Genomic DNA, 20,928 nt, shown 5'->3' on the forward strand with positions numbered 1-20,928 from the left:
TCAAATATTCTCAAATTAATTAGATGATTTAGATAATAATAATAATTCATGCTTTTCCTGTGACATTCAGAGGTTACATGAATAGAGATGTTTACTTCGGCCTTGCTCAATTAGTGCCCACATATGAGTAAGGGATGATTAATCTTGTATTGAATTCAAATTCTCTCTTCTTGACAATGATTATACGCCTGATGTTCAAGAAGACTGGAGATTCTCCAGTTCCTGTCTTAGAACAAATCTCTTTCATGGATATGGATGCAGACGTTTCTTTGCCCACAGTGCTATTCTTTCTGTCTTCTTATCCTGTCATCATAATCCTTCAAGCCAAAATCATTAGCATACCCAACGAGAATTACAGGCCTTATAGACAGTTAAGTAAGCATTATGTAAAGATTTCGATTGATGGGAACATTTTTTCTTTTATGATAACTCAAGTAAATCTATACTTATGGAGAAGTTTAATATAAACATTCTGGGAACTATGGCTACAAGGAATATGTATGGATGGATCAGAGTTAATGCAAAGTAACTAGCATTAAAGGTAGTAGAAACAAAAAGATAGGGACTGAGTGAATCACCCTTACTATTGCAAGAAATAAAATCTCATATTTAAGTGTTCACTAAGACTATGACTAAGGATGCTTCTTATTGACTTAACACTTGTCTTGTGTGCATGACCATAAAAAAGCATGTCTTCAGAGTTACCATTATGTCTTCAATTAGTAAGTGTCAGTTTTCATTACCATGAAGCCTTCATTTTCTTTTATGTATTCTACTGTTTCCAATACCACATATACCAGATTATGTCTGCATGTGCAGTTGCTGAGGTAGTCGCTGTGCTAATTTCAAACAAATCAGTGTAACTTGAATGCATTTTTCATCCTGATACCAACTGACATTGCAAGTCCCAGATCAAATGGCTTTCATATTGAAAAAAAGAATAGAGGTAGATTATTGCAAAAGTTCCATATTGAAAGCACATGGTCTAGCTTCAACATCTGAGAGGAATATTCTTTCAATTTGTTTGCCCATCCCCTCAAAGGCAGATTCTCTGCCTTTCAAAGTGGCAGTTGCCATGAAGTTCAAAGGCAAAAGAAGTTCTTCCCTACAGAGAATCAATATCTGTCTTGATACACCTCCACTCACTACTCAGGAAAATAATAAAAAAGCACACTCATTTCTTGCTTTTCAAAAAATTGGACCCTACCCAGAGTGAAATGACAGACTCTAGATATCCCCTATGTGGAAGGAATTGGTAATAGGGTGGGAGGCTGGGGGGAAGGGGAGTGCGGGAGGAGGGGAGGGAGAGGGAACTGAGATTGACATGTAAAACAAGCTATTTAAAATTAAAATAAAAAATGACAAAAGAAAAAAATTATCATTCTCTGAATGATTCCTCAGTCCTCTGCAGTAAATCTTCAGTTTCTTAATAAAAGACCTTTGAGAACATGTAATACTATAAGCATGGCTGTGATTTCATGACCATTAAATCATCCCTTTGATATATCTAATTCTGAACTAAATATAGCACCTAAGATGTCTGAAACCTGAGCGTGACAGTATGGCTGCCACTCATAGATGCTTCAGGTGAGATGCCTACTTGGAGGCTTCTAGGCAAATTTGTGTGAACTTCATGTTGTGAGCCTTGGTTCATTTTCTACTTATGACATTCCCTTTTGATCCAAATGCTAATTTATTTAATTAGTGACAGGGTATTTTTACTGTGTTTTTATTTTGTTCTTTTCTTTCTGTCTATCTGTATGACTTACACAGATAACTAAATAACAAAAGTCTCTAGGTTCAGAGTTTTAACTTATTATTGTTTTTATCTCCCAAATTCTTAGCACAGTGATGAGCCTATGATATATATTGAAAAAAATCACCTTGATAATTACTTTAATCATGGTTGATATTTTAGGTAGAATTGAGACAAATTTTCTCTGAACCATTTCTTTACCCTTACACATACAGAAAAGTAAAGGGTGTTTTATAAGTGGGATTTGCAACATCTCTGTAGCCTAAAATTTGCTCCCTGTTAATCAAACAACAAAGACAATGTGCCAAATAGCATAGTGTTAGTGAGTAGCTGAACTTAACACAAGAACACAAGAACACAGCTCTCAAGACTGGCCACAGGTTCCCAAATTTTGTAGCAAAATTTTCCTTGTATTTATTTTTGGAGTGTCAGCCCCCAACACAGAGATCTATCATTAATTACAAAAAATTTACCTTTAGCTTAGACTTGTTCCCAACATCTTCTTATAACTTAAGTTAACCTATTTCTATCAATCTACACTCTGCCATGTGGCTTTTAGATCTCTCTCATTCTATTCACACAACTTGCTCTTTGTCTTACTGACATCTGCTCTCTGTCTAGACTCTTCCTGGGCTACTCATTTGCCTTGGAATTCCTGCCTAAACTTTTTCTGCCTAGCTATTTGCCTTTAAACTTTTTGTTAAACCAATCACTACAAACATTTATTCACACCATGTGAACAAATATCCTGTAACAACTCTCCACAATAAGTAGTTAGGATTGAGGAGGTTTGAATACAGGAATGACAATCATTAAAGCCAGTAAAAATATGGTCAAGCACAGTCCAGCATAACAATGATAACAGCAGAACCCTGTCTGATACTGTCTTACGCCTGTTATTATGAAGTCACACACCACAAGTCTCTCAGAATTTGATGCTTCTGTTTTCAAGTCAGCCTTCTCAATGCTACAAAACCTGCAGCACTTAGCAATGTCATCTTTGGAATATTGTGTACCATAAAGGAAAAATATCGTTAACAGCCAAGTGCAGACTGCAGGTTCAGACACTTTGCCTCTGTGTCTGGCATGTGATTCTATGAAACATATAAGTGTTTGAAACTTAGTTACTTAGTAGGATATATTAAACAACAATTATGTACTTTAATTATGTTTATATTGAATACTTAGAGCAAGGCATTTTTGATGTTATTGGAGTCATGAGAATCTTGTGATAGTAAGCTTTAGATAAAAATCTTGATTTCTTTAAATGATTTCAGAGTGTCTTTGTTTGCCTCTTGAAGGTGAAATTTTATCCATGTTTCATTATCATAGGGACAAAGTACTAGAAAATCCTCCTGATAAACTAAACAGACTCAGTACAAAATAACATAATAGTGCATGTTCACTTTTCTCCTGCATATACTTAAAATAATTAGGATGTCATGCTAAGTCTTAATGCATTGAAGAGGGGCTGAGTCCTGCCCCAAACTATTGTACCAGATTATGTTGACTCCTCATGGGGGGGGCTTTACCTGTGAGGAGGAGTGGACCAGGGGTGAACTATGGGGGAGGTTAGAGGGTGGGAGGATGCCAGTGAAGTTTGGAGGAGGCAAGGGGGTGAGGTGGGAGGGGGGAGGGGAACTGTGGTTTGAATATAAAATATAAATAAAAATGAAAACAACAAACAAAAATAATTCTATTCTTCAGACTCTGTCATCACTCTGTAGATGTGATTTTCTTTGGTTGATGCCAGTGTTGGCATTTTGTTTTGTGAACATGGCTAACCACACTCACATTGGTTTTCAGTATAGATTCCATATGCTGGATAACCAGCAAATTTCAGAGTTCTTGAAACTGTTATAGAGATTTCTCGTGCAGTGTTGACTTACAGAATTAAATACAAGTTTCCAGTATCAAATAACAACAAAGGAATCGAGCTTTTGCTGCTAGTTTGTTTATCTGAGATATTTATTATAGTAAACCATTGAACATTCTTCCTACTTCTCAAAAGCCTTATGTAGAAAACAGTAGTCTTAAGTTACACTGACAGTGACCTAAATTTTAATACAGCAAATATCTGAATTCTGTAATATGTATGCATAAATATGTGTTTTAAACTGTACCCTGAATTTTTCAATTTATTGGTACTTAATGGATATATATGATCCCATCTTTAAAGTATGATTGGAGTGATTAAGAGTCACTATAATATGCATATGAGATTTACAGAATCATGGGAATTCCTGGTAGAATAATAAATATCCCCACTGAATTAACAGACATCAACAGTTAAAGGCTTTTAATAATTTAGAAATGAAGAGAATCACTATCTAGTCCAATGCCATCTGTAAATTTATGTGTAAAGAAACTTTTAACTCACCTGCCCTTTAGCAAAATGCTTTCACACTAAAGCTGAAAGATCAGCCATTTCTATTTCTTTCAGAATTTATTTTTGAGGCAGAGTTTCTCTATGCAACAGTCCTGTGTGTCCTGTAACTGACTTTGTAGACCAGCGTGGCCTCGAACTCACAGAGATCTATTTCCCTCTGCCTCCTGATTGCTGGATTTAAAGATGCGAGCCACTACAACCAACTATCTGTATTTCTAAGTAAAACAATATTGACTGGTAGGTATCTATACTAATTTGATGTGTTTTTTTCACTGTAGAGAAAATTGAATATCAGTGACAAATCATATGGCTCACAAAGACAGAGGTAAGTATAATTATTTATATAACCATTGTTATCTAATGGATATTCATTGTACACAAAATATGCAGGGATTTTATAGAGTGTTTATCACTAGACATCACTGATAATCATATAATTAATATAGCAGGCTCACACCAACAATCCTCACTGCACTCCTTCTTACAGTATTGTGGCCTGATAATCAACAGTTTAAATCACAGAAAAGGATTAATAGCTAATCTCTATAATAGAATTATATATGAGATAAAATGTTTATAATTGCTTTTTGTACAAACTTTTGCACCATTTATATTGTATACATTTTATATATCAGTAAGTTGTTCAGAATTTTTAGTGTCTACATAATTATGAAATATTTGATCAAGTAGTCAAGATATTCCTTGCAAGTGTGGGGAGCTAAATGTTTCTAATAAGGTGCAGGCATTGTTACATTTATTAGTAAATGTCATTTTAAAAACTTTAAAGTTAGTACACAAGGGGTTAAGTATCATTATGATGCTTTTGAACAAAGCGCCTTTTAGTGGATAATCTTTTACCATTGTCTTTGTCCAAATCCCATTTCCCCTTATCTGCTCTAGTTAACTTCCATTTCCCTAGTCTCTTTTCCTCTTTCATGTCCCATGTATACTAAACCTCCATTCTTCCTCATCACCTATTGTTTCTTTTGGTTTCCATTCTTGTTTTCTTAGTTATTTCCATATTCGAACACACACACACACACACACAGGCTCACACAATACCATTATGTTAATTATATAATTTTGATATTTCTATGTTTGGAAGTTTGGGTCAATTTGTTTAAATATAATATTTTTGAGATGTAGCCATTGTCCATAAAATAGACTCCATATCTCATTTATGCTCTTTTTTATTTTGTTTTGATATTTGTCCTATTGATTTTTCCCTTTTTTAATTTTAGTTTGTCCAGTTTGATTTTAAATATTCTTGTTGATTTTTCTGTTTCTTTTCTTTTTTGGGGGGGATAAAAATACTATTTTGGTGGGTAGAGAGGCAAGGAGGATGAGGGTCATTTTGGATAAGGGAAGAATATGATAAAGATATTGGCCTTAGTACAGACCAACTTCCCTCATGAACATTGATGCAAAAATAATCAATAAAATACTAACAAATTGAATCCAAGAACACATCAGAAAAATCATCCACCATGATCAAGTAGGCTTCATCCCAGGGATGCAGGGATGGTTCATCAATGTAATCCACCTTATAAACAAGATGAGAAATAAAAATCACATGATCATCTCACTAGATGCTGAAAAAGCATTTGACAAGATCCAACACCCCTTCATGATAAAGGTCTTGGAGAGATTCAGGAAAACAGGAACATATCTAAACATAATAAATATTATGCCTTAGATTCAAGGAATTTACCTTCCTTTTGTTTTTGAGATAAGGTCTACTTTTGCAGCCCTGCTTGCCTTGGAACACACAGAGATCTTCCTGTCTCTGCCTCCTGAACCACGAAATGTACAGGACACTTTGCCTCGATAGGTGGGTATTTTCTTTTTCTGTTATAAAATAGGAAATATGCACCTGTTTCTTTGTTTGAACTGTTAATAATTTTGTTTCCATGGGAAAATATACTGTTTTAGATCAAGTTCCAAAATTCCAGTGATGTCTTTGTTATGATATATTATGAAACATTGCCAGCTGGTATACTGCTGTCAAGAGACCAGCACCAGAAATGATTATATGATTCAACATGTGCACAACTCTTGCAAATGCATTGTAACTTTTAGTTGGCCCAGGCACGATGAATATATTTCCACAAATGGCTGCCTACTGTCCAAAATAAATGGTTACACTCTAGAGCTACAAAACCACTACTTTCAGTTTCAGAAGGAAATTTACTATTATAGTCTTAATAAAATAAAACTGAAGTTCACTATCATTCATGTATTTCCATCCTAATGTACATTGAGAAATTGTCAAATTAAATCTTTTTCTTAAAAAGATACTCATATCCAAAGATTCAATAATCATATCTGCCAGAAAACAGTGACATTTGTCTTCTAACAAAATATTACACACTAGTGTCAGCCAGTCTATTCTGTATCTGTTTCAAATATAGCAGCTATCATTGATTGAATTTGCGTGTTCATCAGGAAGGAGCAACAACCGCAAAAAAGCAAAGGTAACAGGTATATAAACTAAAATCTTGTAATGTATATAATTTTACATTAGCTATGTAGTATAAAAGAGTAAATAATTTTTCTAGAAAGTGAAGAGGGTGGATTATACAAGATAATTTTAAGTTCAAATAAATTACAATCACCTTCCTTGTATTTTATTTGATTAGCAATGTTAAGTCTCCATATCACAAGCAGGGTTAGTAATTTGGCCTTGGCTCACTGGATTATTAGCTAAGAGAGCAGTTGATCTGGGAGAAAGGCAAGATGTGAAGGGTGAGGAGGAGGGATGTTGGGAAAACCATGGCTGGGTGAAAATACACAAATTGGATAAAGAAACAAAAAAGAAACACAGACAGCAGGAAGTATTAACCTGAGGGAGAGTAGTGAGGAAACACTTCCATAGAAGGTATGATTCTTCCTGAGGGGCATCATTTCTTCTACTCCCAGCTTGCCCAGTTGCTGATAGCTTTTTGTTTAGGGCTGAAGCATCATGGGCTTTTCCCATGCAATTTGTTAAGGTTGTTATTGTCCTTGTTCAGCTCATGTTTTTCAACTTTATGGGATCTGGCATCACCCAGAGGACAACCCATTAGACACAGCTATGAAGTACTATTTTGCTCCTTGTCAAGCCTGTCTGCATTATATTCATTAGGCTAATTGAGGTGGAAGACTAACATTAGAGGTGGATATTAACATTTCCTGGGATTGGCCATTAAACTACATATAAAGGAGGAAAATAAGCTGAGTGAAGACTTTCATTCATTGTCTCCTGTTTCTTGACATTCGATGCTATACTACCAGGTACTTCAAGCTTCTGGCACCATGACTACCCCACTATGGTGGTCTGTATGTTGAACAGGAAGCTAAAGTAAATCCTATCTCATTTAAGTTGCTTTTTTATCAGGATATTTTACTATAGCAACAATAATGAAATGAAGAAAGATAAATTTTCAGAAATGATCAAATATTATTAAATGAATTCAATATATAATATAGCACTTTCCTATAAAAATCCAAGATATGTAAGAGTAGGTCTGATAGATAGTTTAGGAAAATATAACTAAATATACATATTTTATATTTTAGTATTCCATTACTAAAATGAATGGAAAAACAATGTTATATTAAGTAATTGGTTATTTATATGTTTATAATAGTCTTCATTTCTAACCTGACCCACCCTAAGTTCATGCAGGAAAAATTCAACAGTTCTATTTTCAAAATAGCTTCACCTAGTGGCAAATTAACATATAAATTTGCATTGATTTATACACAAGCTATTAACTGAAATATACATAATTTACCATTTTAGTAGGTTAACACTTTATACATACTACTTCTCCTGCATGTAATCCTAAAATTGCACAGAATTTACTGTTAATTATTTGATTTGTCTGCTTTCTGTCTTTTATTTCAGCCATTGAGTAGGTCAAACCGTTAACCAGCATGGAATTATTCTTAATTGCTATCATTTGTCAATAGTTAATCCACCCAAATTTTCCAGGAGTACTGGCAGGTTATTGAATTAAATAAGCACATCAGTGAGTAATCAGTTATTGTACAAGCAATCATCACACACTTGAAGACAGAGACCTGTAATTTAGCAAACCAAATTTAAAGAAATTGTTATGTGTTACTATTCATGTGGAATGATTTTCAGTGAGCTAACTTTTAGACTATTAATTATGCCATTAGAAATGGAGAGTAAGAATAAATCATATTAATTCCAATAACCAAATATTCCCTGTCTTCTGGATTTTTAAAAACCGTGTGTGTTTGTTTGTATGTGTGTGTGTGTGTGTGTGTGTGTGTGTAAATGAGTGACTGATTCCATCACTCTCTTTCTTTTGAGGCTCTTTCACTAAACCTAGAACTAGACTTCTGAGGGCCAGAAGCCCCAGTGATCCTCCTGTCTCTGCATTTCACACATCTGCTGGAATGCTGGGCTTACAAGTGAAAAGATGATCACACATACCTCTATTTATGTGAATACTGGAGATTGTTAACTCAGGGACTTAAGCATTCTCAGCAAGAATGTTTACCCATGGATCCGTCCCCCTAGATTCTGTGGGTATTCTAGAATATAAGTAGTGATTGTGTCCAGATAAAACGTAATTTCACATAGACAGTGTCATAGTTAACTTTTCAGTTACTATGACAAAAATACCATGATAATCGCAGCTTATAAAAGGAATTTTTTAGTTGAGCTTGTAGTTTCAAGATGTTTGAATTCATGATGAGGGAGGGATGGAATTGCAAAAGGAACAGATGAGAGCTCACATATTTTCTTTTCTTTTCCTTTATTCTTCTCTCATCAATAATCTCAAGTACATTCTCCCCTCCCTCTCCACCTCCAAGTCCCACTGCCACATATATTTTCTCCACATCTACTGATCATCTTGTTCCCTTCAGGAAAGAGCAAGCCTCCCAGGGATATCAACCAAATACGGTATAACAAGATTCAATCAAACTAGGCACAAATTCTGATATAAAGTCTGGATAAGGCAAACCAGTTATAGGTAAAGGTTACCAAGAGCAAGCAGAAGAGTCATGAACACCCCTACCTCCACTGTTAGGAGTTTTGCAAAAAAGCCATAAATTTAGAAACCACAGCATGTATGCTGAGTGCCTAGCACAGACAGACGCAAGCTCCTCGATTGTTGATCAGTCTTTATGAGTCCCCATGAGCCCTGCTTTTTTGATATTGAAGGCCCTGTTCTCCTGGTGTCCTACACCTCTCTGGCTACCACAATACTTTTTTCAAAAATTTCTGCAGAGTTCCCTGAGCTCTTCCTGATGTTTGTCTGTGTGTCTCTGCATCTGCTTTCATCAGCTGTTAAAGCAAGCCTCTCTGATGACAACTGGGCTAGGCAATGACTTGTAAGTATTAAAACATATAATTAGTAACCATTTAATTTAATTTGTTTTCTCAGTAATGTTTAGTTCTATCCCAGGTCCCTGAGCTATGCAGCTTACGTTCATGGCCATCTAGGCAGTGCCGGACATGGGCTTCCTACATGGCTTGGGCATTGAGTGAGATCAGTCTTTTGGCCACTCCCATAAGCTCTGAACCACCATTGCCCCAGAACATCTTGCAGGAAATATAGCTTGTAGTTTGAAGATTTTTGTGACTGCGTTGCTGTCCCAGTACCTCCACTGGGAGCTTAGTTACAGGGATGTCAAATTCAGGCATATTCTTCACTAATAGGGATTCTCTCTAGGGTCATCCTCATAGGTTTGAGGAAGTTTCCACTGTACTAGTTTCCCGAATTGGCCCCTAAATACCCATCTCCTTCAATCATCTCTCCCCAACGTGATCCCTCATGTTACCATTCAGACCTGCTATCTTCAGTCTACTCACAAAATTTATTGCGTTTCTATTTCTCACGAGACACATGTGTCCCCTTAAAACTCTCTTTGTTATTATCCTCTTTGCCTCTGTGGATTGTAGCATGATTATACTTCACTTAACAGCTCATATACACATATAACTGAGCACATGTCATATACTTGTTTTTGTGGGTCTGGGTTGCTATGCTCTATCTATTTGCCTGCAAGTTTCTTTTTTTTTTTTAATTTATTTTTCAGTTTAAATTTAGATAAGAAAAAAGGTTGCTTCACAAGTCAGTTCCAGGTCCCTCTCCCTTTCCCTCCCCTCCTCCCCTTCCCCCCAACCCCCCCATTATACCCTCATTTCCCCAGGGAGGGTGAGGCCCTCCATGGGGGTGTCCATAGTCTGTCATTTCATATAGGGCAGGGCCTAGACCATTCCCCAAGAGTTCAGGGTGAGAGTGCACCTCACATTGTTGGATGGGAGTCCAAAGTCCATGTGTATACTCGGGATGGGTACTGATCTGCTGCCCAAGGCTCGTAGATTACCTAGGCCTCCTCACTGACACTCACATTCAGTGGTTCTTGATCAGTCCCATGCTGGATTCCCAGGCAGATGCCTGGGATTCAAGAGTTAACCTTTTTCAGGTCAGCTGTTTCTGGGGGTTAAACCAGCCCAGTCTTAATCCTTTGGTCATCAGTCCTCCCTCTCTGTTACTGGCTTTCTTGAGTTCAGCTCAGTACTTAACCAAGGGAGTCTGCCTCTTCTTCGATCAGCCACTAAATGAAGTTTCTGTTTCTCAGACTCTCTGGCCATGGGACTGTAGGCTTACACTCCCCAGATCTATGTCTAAAATCCATATATGAGAGAGTACATGCCATGTTTCTCTTTTTGTGACTGGGTTACCTAACTCAGGATGGTTTCTTCTAGTGTCATCCATTTGCCTGCGAATCTCAGGATTCCATTGTTTTTTCCTGCTGAATAGTACTCCATTGTGTAAATGTACCACATTTTCTCTATCCACTCTTCAGTTGGGGGACATCTAGGTTGCTTCCAAGTTCTGGCTATTACAAATAATACTGCTATTAACATAGTGGAACAGACATCTTTGTTGTATGAATGAGCATCTTTTGGATATATGCCTAAGAGTGGAGTTGCTGGGTCTTGTGGTAGGTTTATTGCCATTTTTCTGAGGAATCTCCTTACTGATTTCCAAAGTGGCTGAACAAGTTGGCACTCTCATCAGCAATGGAGGAGTGTTCCTCTTTCACCACATCCTCTCCAGCACAAATTGTAGTTGGTGTTTTTGATTTTAGCCTTTCTGACAGGAGTGAGATGGTATCACAGAGTTGTTTTGATTTGCATTTCCCAGATGGCTAAGGATGTTGAGAGGAATTATGTTGAGTTTCTGTCCATTTACTTTGATGTTGGCTGTTGGTTTATTGTATATAGCTTTTATTATGTTTAAGTATGTTCCTGTTATCCCAGATCTCTCCAAGACCTTTATAATTAAGGGCTGTTAGATTTTGTCAAAGGCTTTTTCAGCTTCTAGTGAGATGATCATGTGATTTTTGTTTTTCAGCTTGTTTATATGGTGGATTACGTTGATGGATTTTCATATATTGAACCATCCCTGAATCCCTGGGATGAATCCTACTTGATCGTGGTGAATGATTGTTTTGATGTGTTCTTGGATCGGATTTGCCAGTATTTTATTGAGTATTTGTGCATCAATATTCATGAGGGATATTGGTCTGAAGTTCTCTTTCTTAGTTGTATCTTTGTGTGGCTTGGGGATCAAGGTTATTGAAGCCTCATAGCAAGAGTTTGGCAAAGACCCTTCTGCTTCTATTGTGTGGAATACTTTGAGAAGAATTGGTATAAGCTGTTCTTTGAATTTCTGGTAGAATTCTGCACTGAGGCCATCTGGACCTAGACTTTTTTTGGTTGGGAGACTTTTGATGACTGCTTCTGTTTCCATAGGGGTTATATGTCTATTTAAATTGCTTATCTGTTCTTGATTTAGTTTTGGCAAGTGATTGCTATCCAGGAAGTCATCTATTTCATTTAAATTTTCAATTTTGTTGAGTACAGGTTTTAAAAGTATGACCTGATGATTCTCTGGATTTCCTCAGACTCCGTTGTTATGTCCCCCTTTTCATTTCTGATTTTGTTAATTTGAATGTTCACTCTCTGCTGTTTGGTAAGTTTGGATAAAAGGTTTGTCTATCTTGTTGATTTTCTCAAAGAACCAACTCTTCATTGCATTGATTCTTTGTATTGTTTTCCTAGTTTCTACTTTATTGATTTCAGCCCTGAATTTGATTATTTCCTGGCATCTACTCCTCCTGGGGGAGTTTGCTTGTTTGTGTTCTAGAGCCTTCAGCTGTGCTGTTAATTCTCTAGTATAACTGTTCTCCAGTTTCTTCATGTGGGCACTTAGTGCTATGAACTTCCCCCATAGCACTGCTTTCAAAGTGTCCCATAGGTTTGGGCTTGTTGTGTCTTCATTCTCATTGATTTTGAGGAAGTCCTTAATTTCATTTTTTATTTCTTCTTTTACCCAGGGATGGTGCAGTTGAGCATTATTCAATTTCCATGAGTTTGTAGGATTCAACAAAATCATAGAAGAAACTTTCCCAACATAAAGTAAGACATGCCAATGAAGGTACAAGAAGCTTACAGAACACCAAATAGAGTAGACCACAAAAAAAATTCCCCTCGCCTACAATTTTCTTGATGTATTTTTTTCTAACTGCTGAGCAATACTCCACTTTCTAATTGTGCCATATTTTCTTTAGTCATTTTTTAGTTGAGGGACATCTATGCTGTTTTCAGTTCCTGGCTGGACTGATATGAACTAAGTTGAGCGAATATCCTTATGTTGGGATGGAGTGTTTTTTTTTTTTTTTGGTACACGTCTAAGAATCTAAGGGTCTCGAGGTAGATAGATTGTCAAATTTCTGAGGAACTGCATAATGATTTCCATGGTGGCTGTACAAGCTTCCACTCCCACACACAATGGAGTAGGGCTTCCCTTGCTCCACATCCTCACCAGCTTGACTGTCAGTTTTGTTACTGATTTTAGCCATTCTGACATGTGCAAGATAGAATTTCAAAATAGGTAACAGTTAAGGATGTTGAACATTTCTTTAACTGTTTCTCAGTAATTTGTGATTCTTCTATTGAGAATTTTTTGTTTAGCTCTTATCCCATTTTGTAACTGGATTATATGCATTTTGTATATGGATTATATATATATATATATATATTCTTCAGTTCTTTGTGTTTGAATATTAGCCTTCTAACAGATATGGAGTTGATAAATATATTTTCTGATGGGGGAAGTCCTTCTGTGTATATGTTGTCTTACTGGTTGATAAATAAAGCACTATTGGCCAATAGGGAAGGAAGAGAGGTAGTCTCAGGGGATTCTGAGAAATGTAGACAAGAGTAGAGAGTCACCATGTCATCCCAGAAAGAGAGGACACGTCAGGATGGCATCCTCAGAAAATAAGACATTACAAAATATATATTAGTAATTATGGCTAATAATTAAGTCAGAGCTAGCTATTATGAAACCATAGCAAATGGCCAACATTTTCATAATTAATATAGTGTCTCTTGCGTTATTTGAGGGGCTGAGACAGCATCAGGACCCAGGGAGCAGGAGGGAAAAAGTACACGTTACAGCTTCCCATTCTACAGTCTGCCATTTTGAACTACTGATAGTGTCATCTACGTTACGGAAGATTTTCAATTTTCTGTAGTCCCATTTACTTTCAATCTTAATGTCTTAATTATCTGTGTTGGTTAAGAATTATTTCCTATGCCAATGCCATTAAGACTATTTCTGACCTTTTCTTTTATCATCCACTGGGGTTTGGGTTTTGTTCAGGCTGATAAATATGAATCTATCTGCATTCTTGTAAGTGGAGACATCAAATTCAACCAGCAATTTTTGTTAAAGATGCTTTATTTCTTTCTATTGTGTATTTATGACTTTTTATCTAAAATCAGGTGTCAGGTGTCTGTAGGTGTGTGAATTTATGTCTGGGTTTTCAAATCAATTCCATTGATCAACATATCTATTTTTATTACAAAGATATGTGGATTTTAGCACCATATATCTGTAAAACAGCTTAAAATCAAGATTGGAAATACCTCTTCAGTTTTGTACATTTTTAAGTATTCTTTTAAATATCCTGTTTTTGTCTGTTTGATTTTCCATATGAATTTGAATATTGTCATTTCAATGTTTGTAAAGTATCATGTTAGAGGGTTTTTTGTTGTTTTTTCTTTTTTGTTAATTTATTTTTATATTCCAGTCCCAGTTCCCCCTCCCTTCTCTCCTCCAGCTATCCCCCCTCCCCCTACCTTCCATCTGAAGGTTTGAATTTTAATAGAAGTTGCACTCAATCTCTAGATTACTTTTGGCAGGATGAACATTTTGTATTATTAATTCTACTGATCCATGAGTATGACATACAGTTTCATCTTCTGACATCCTTCTAAATTTCTTCAAAGACTTGAAGTTTTGTCCTACAAATTTTTAACTTATTTTACTTGTATTTCCCTGAGATATGTTATGTTTTTGTGGCTATTTTGAAGAGTATTGTTCTTGGATTTCTATCTCAGATTATTTGTATAAAGTCTACTGATGACTTTTTAGTTAATCTTGTATCCAGCCACATTTTCTGAAAGTATTTCCAGGTGTAATAATTACCTGGTAGAATTTTTTGGGTCCCGTATATGTACTAGCATATCATCTGAAAATAATGATACTTTGATGTTGGGGAAGTCTTATGTCAATAAAGCACTGTTGAGCCAATAGGAATCTAGATAGGTGGGACTAGGAGTCCAGGAGGACTCTGGGAAGGAGAAACACAGAGAGTCGAGATGTAACGCCATGGGGTAGGAAGCCCGGAAACTTCTCCGGTAAGAGACATACTTAGATTAACAATTATGGGGTAATTACTTAAGTCAGAGCTAGCCAATAAGAAACCAGCAAGGCCAACAGCTTCATAATTAATATAGCCTCCTGTGTGTTTATTTGGGACTCATGCGGTTCTAGAACCAGGCTGGCGGGAAGGCTTCTCACAAAGGAAAAGCTTCTCTTTACACTTTGATTTATTCCTGTTCCAGTCATATGTAGTAGGCTTCATCCCAGAGATTCAGGGATGGTACAAAATATGAATACTAGTTAATGCAATACACTATATAAACAAAGTAAAAGACAACATATCACATGATGACCTCATTAGATGCTCAAAAATCCATTGACAACATCAAACTCAAATGCTGCAGAGGTCATGGATAGGAAGACATATTAGATACAATAAATGCAATTTACAGAAATCCTGTAACCAACGTGAAATTAAATAGCAATTCTATTAAATTCAGGAAAAAAGACCTGGTTGTCCATTCTACATATCTATTCAACACAGTGCTTGAACTTCTAGCTACAGCAAATAAGACGGCTGAAGGAGATGAAGAGAGCTGATATCTTGATCTGCAAGCAGAAAACATGAATGAATGCATTGGGTACAGCACAAGTTTTTGAAACCCCTAAACCTGTGACTTGTCTCTTCTAACAAGTCCAAACCTCCTAATCTTTCCCAAATAGTTCCACTAACAAGTATTTTAACATATGGGTTTCTTAGAGCTGACATCATCCAAACCAACATAGTTATGGTTCTTTAATGTTTTATAAAACTTGAACAAATTCTCAGAAAACATTTTGGAATCTTACTGAAATGCAGGCTGTATCACCTGTTTCGGATCATGTAACTGTCATCATATGGAACTTTCAAACTTGAGAGAAGAAAATGTTCTGCTGCCTAACTTTTTGCTTGCCAAGATAGTACTCCAAAAACACACTATTCTTTCAAAGCTTTTGAAAGAGTAACATGTATTTGTAAGCTTTTACTTCATTTATTCACCAGGATCTATATTGACTTCATTTGGGCAGTATGTTCTATCCCATTTGATCCTTACATTTAAACATTGAAGTCATACAAACTTTGAACAAAAGCAATTTAGCACATTGTCCTTTCCTTAAATGTTGCTTTCAGGTATTGGACTACTAATTTTATTCTTTCTCAATCATATGGAGAACAATCTTCGCAGTTTTTGGACATGTTATGTAATCAGGTTAGACCTACCTTCATAAGGAATATATTGCTGATGTCAGTTGATTATTAACTTAATTACAACTATAAAATTTCCTTGTAGCAAATCTAGGTTAGATTCAGTTGAATAATTTGGAAAAGATGTCTGTTTACCAAAGCAAAATTGAACTTAAAACAAGCTCATTCCCCTGCATATGCACTATCTGAGTGTAAAATCATTAGATAAATTTCGTTATTTAAAACAGCAATCAGAAAGGTTCACTGCAGAAATATATCCTATGTTTTTATAAACATGATTTTGGCTGAATTCTTGATAAATTGTTGTTTTAATGAAATTTGAGGTTCGTTCAGATTTTATACCAGTAATAACTGGGTATGTTAAATTACAAGTATTCACAATGGAACCATCAGAAATTCCTTTTTTTTTCTTTTTGCTTCATCTTGCTACAGATTTATCCATTGTATGTATCTTGAAACAGCTGTTTAATTTACACTATATGATTTTCTTTCATTCATTATTCTTCCAGTTTCTAAACTGGTCTCTGCTTCCACCTAAAGTTGTTTTTATTTTTTTATTTTTTTTTTTTACAATGCTCTTAGTCAATATCCTGAGCTTCTAATTGGCTAGTTCTGTCTTTTTTTATTTTAATTTTAAATAGCTTGTCTTACATGTCAATCCCAGTTCCTTCTCCCTCCCCTCCTCCAGCACTCCCCTCGCCCCGCCCCCCCCAGCCTCTACCCTATTGCCAATTCCTTCCACATAGGGGATATCTAGAGTCTGTCATTTCACTCTGGGTAGGGTCCAGGCACTCCCCTAAGAGTCCAGGCTGAGAGAGCATCCTCTTTGTGCTATAGGCACACGATGACTGTTTGTATTCCAGGGATAGACACTGATCCACAGCTCAGGGCCCCATAGGTTGTCCAGGCCTTCTCGCTGACACTCACATTGGGGGGTCCAGATAAGTCCCATGCTGGCCTCCCCACTGTTGGTCTGGGGTCCAAGAGCTCTCCCCCTGTTCAGATCAACTGTCTCTGCTGGTTTTGCCAGCCCAATCTTTGCCAATTTGCTCATCACTCCTCTCTCTCTGTCACTGGGTTCCTTAGGTTCAGTTCAGTGATTAATTGTGTGTTTGCCTCTGCTTCCATCAGTCACAGGATGAAGGCTCCAGGATGGTTATAGACATCAAGTTCATTATCAGGAATGGGTATTCGAGGTGGTCTCTCCACTATTGCTTAGCTTGCCAATTGGTGTTATCCCTTTAGATCACTCGAGGTGGCTCTGGTGCCTGATCTGTCTTCTATCCTATGATTCCCTCTTCCCCCTATTCTACCCCCACCCAATCAACTTCCTGTTCCCCCATGACCAAATTTCTTCCTCTTCACCCCCTCTCTTCTTCCCAGCTCCAACTCCCCCCACCCCTCACCGTGTTCCCCATCCCTTCAGAGGTTCTTGTCTCAATTCTCTTCTCTTGGGTACTATGCATATATGCATATCTTTTAGGTTCTTTCCTGTTTCCCAGACTCTCTATCAGTGGAAGTGCAGACTCTTATTTTAAAAGATTTAAAGTACATAATTAAAGAAATTTACTTGAACTCTCCCAGATATTTCAGTGTTGGCACTTATATTTAAAATTATTAGGACTGTTTTTCTTTTGCCCTATATGTTCTAGCATATGGCATTTCATTTGATTTTAAGAAAGACTACTCCTTTAATCTTTAAGAAAAATCTTAATCTTTTAGGAAAGAATGCATTCAATTTTAAGAAATAATATTTTCAGCCTGACGTTGGTCGCATATGCAGATCTCTGTGATTTCAAGGCCAGCCTGGTCTACAGAGTAAGTTCTGGGACAGCCTCCAAAATAGTACAGAGAGACCCTGTCTCAAAAAAACAAAAAAACAAGAACAACAAAAAACCCAAAAGAATAATTTCCCTAATCATTTATGGCATAACGAAATCTTTCCACTTTCATGTGCATAAGTACATGCTTCATTCATTACTCACAGGGAACATAAAAGCTGAAACCCCACAACCAAACCCCCATACACATTTTACCTTCATGTTGGGTTTCCCCTTTCCTCTTGGTCTGTTGGCCACCAATCTCTGAGGACAAAGAGAGCAAAGGTGATGTGTGGACGTGGCTGCCTATATGCACAGCACAGATAACCTTCCAGGAGTCAGCTTCAGTAGAGAGCTCAACTTTATTCCATAATGGCAGAAATATATAGGACATGGGCATAATCTGTGATATCTCCTAATAGGGACTCATACAATGTTTTATTTGCATTTGGAATCAGATGGGAACCCAAGACCGAATTATAAGAGGGGCAGCAAGGGGAGAGACTTTACAGGGAATTCAGGCATCCACGCTCAGGGAAAACTTCCAGAAAGAACAGACAGAGGGTAGGAAGGCCCTGCTAGGGGATAGGAGTCTTCTATTTTGTGATGAGCTCAAAGAACTGTACAGATATGATGGACTACAACCATAAGCAGCAGAGTCTTCCAACACCTGTGTCCACCCACACAAGAATGAGAGAGAGACAGAGACAGACAGATAGATTGAGAAAGACTGTCAAATGGAGACATCTAATGTTAATTGAAAACTAGACGAGGAGAGCGGCATTTAGTATTCACATTGGATGTTTAAAAGCCAATATGACCTTTATGGAGTTATAAGCATTCCTTGTAAACAAAATTGCATTTGCAATTTTATGAAGCCCAAGCCATTTTGCTGCTTTCTGGTACCAAGAAGAAAGCTATGCTTCCACTTTAACTGGAAAAGTATGTACAGAGGCACCATAAAAATTGACATTAGATGGATGGCAGAAATTAAAGTGTGGAACTTTGTCAGTCCTGGCAAAATCAGATATTTCCAACACATGAACAAGAACCATGTTCACTTTCCTAAGACATATGCTGATTAGTTAAGCTTGAACTTTCTTAGTTCTTGGCCATTCATGACCATAAATAAAAATAAATAATTTATGAAACAGAGTTGGATTGGTAAGGATGTTTGTTTGATAATTCAATCAGAGTCAGCTGTATATATCTTGTCTCTGAGTTCCTCCTACAAGTAGTGCTCTTGGCCATACAAGACAGACTGACCACATCAAACTCAAATCTTCAAGGAAAACAATTTTCCCGATTTATGGTTTTATCATAAGCAATTGCTATAATAAGGACACATGGCATTGTTAATATACATTTAACCTCATATACAGTTTATAAAATACAGAAATAAGATTAACAGCTACAAATGGCAGAGAATCCTAAAATATTGTCACATCTGAAAAGAAATATCAAACATGTACAATTTCTGTTAATGCTTTTAGATTGTTGTTTTGATGCCTTTTTTAACATTTTATATTATCAGTCCTCATCCTTTAGCATTTGGCCACATTTATAGGTAAAGACTTTTTTCATAATTTCCATGTATCCCTTAGTGTCAGTCCCTAATCCCTTATTTTGTAACACACTAAGTCTTGGGGAGGCAGAAATGCAATATCTAATCACTTGATAGTGATTTCATTTCTACTGGCATTAGTGGTACCTACTTCACAGTCTTATATTTCTATCTAAAATGCATGAAAGATATCTCCTCCCTTGTCTTTGATTTATCAGCAACAAAATGTTTCTGAGGCACAGTAGTTCTCAGAAATATATTTGCGCATCAATATTGACAACATTTTACTCACTGGGGTATCTCATTATTCCATGGCATTCTTTCCATAATACAGTTATATCTTTTATCCATTGTAGTCGCTTCTTATTCTAAACACTTATCACATCTCAACTGAGAAGAGAGATGAAATGTGCTTAGAGGGATTGAAGAAACATGAGTCATCTGTAACTTTCATCTTTGGCAAGAAATATTTTGAAGTCCAACATTGTCATTATTTTCCTAGAGTATTAGAAAATGCCAGGCTCCAACAGTTAAAACATGATTGTATCTTCCACACAAGTAAAGTCATCTGCTCCTATAGCTTTTAGTTTCAGAGTTCTTAGCTATACCCTGATATTTGATTTATTTGCATTAGTATGGTTACATAAAGTGATTACAATTTTTGTTTGTACCTTTTAGTATCTGCTTTCATAAGTACATTTCCCTAAAGTTATTTAATCTTTACTACTCTTTCATTAAATTTAGGATACTGTGATGATCTTTGAGAGTCACTTACAATTATTATTATAGTATGTAATTACTTTGGTTCTCAAAAATATATATTTTAATGCTTCTAAATTGGTACTATCAAGTTCATTTCTTAGATATTTCAGAATAATATATTAAAACTATATTGTTCCTTCCATTAACTCAATAAGTTCCTAATTGTAGATGTTCCAGTAGTATAGAATGTTCAGCTATAGACAGTTATTCATTAAAAAGAATGGCATTCTCATTAAAAATCTGATATCTACTCTAGGTCTGTGATTCTCCACTAGGAATGTACTTTAAATTTCTTCTAATGTCTGAAACAACATCTATACAGACAAGTTGCTGAGTTGGGCTACATATATAAAGAGTGATCCTAAAGTTCAAGAATGCAATAAGACTATACCACAGGGAGACATTCCTGCACTACATGTAAGGAAAGGGTAAATATTAATAGATAATTTATTTTGAAATGTCTTTTATAATATAATTATTTAAAGAATGCAGTTAGTAACCCATACTTAAAGCACAAAGGGTCAATATAACCAATCAAGGAGCACCATCTAACTTTACAAATTAACTATTTTTAGTGTATTAAAAATGACATGGAGGGCCTAACCCTCCCGGGGGAAATGAGGGGACATTTGGGGGCTTGGTGGGAGGGCACGGGAGGAGGGGAAGAAAATGGAGAGGGACCTGG

Source organism: Mesocricetus auratus, unplaced genomic scaffold (genome assembly GCF_017639785.1).
Source record: "Mesocricetus auratus isolate SY011 unplaced genomic scaffold, BCM_Maur_2.0 Super-Scaffold_100676, whole genome shotgun sequence".
Classification (NCBI taxonomy): domain Eukaryota; kingdom Metazoa; phylum Chordata; class Mammalia; order Rodentia; family Cricetidae; genus Mesocricetus; species Mesocricetus auratus.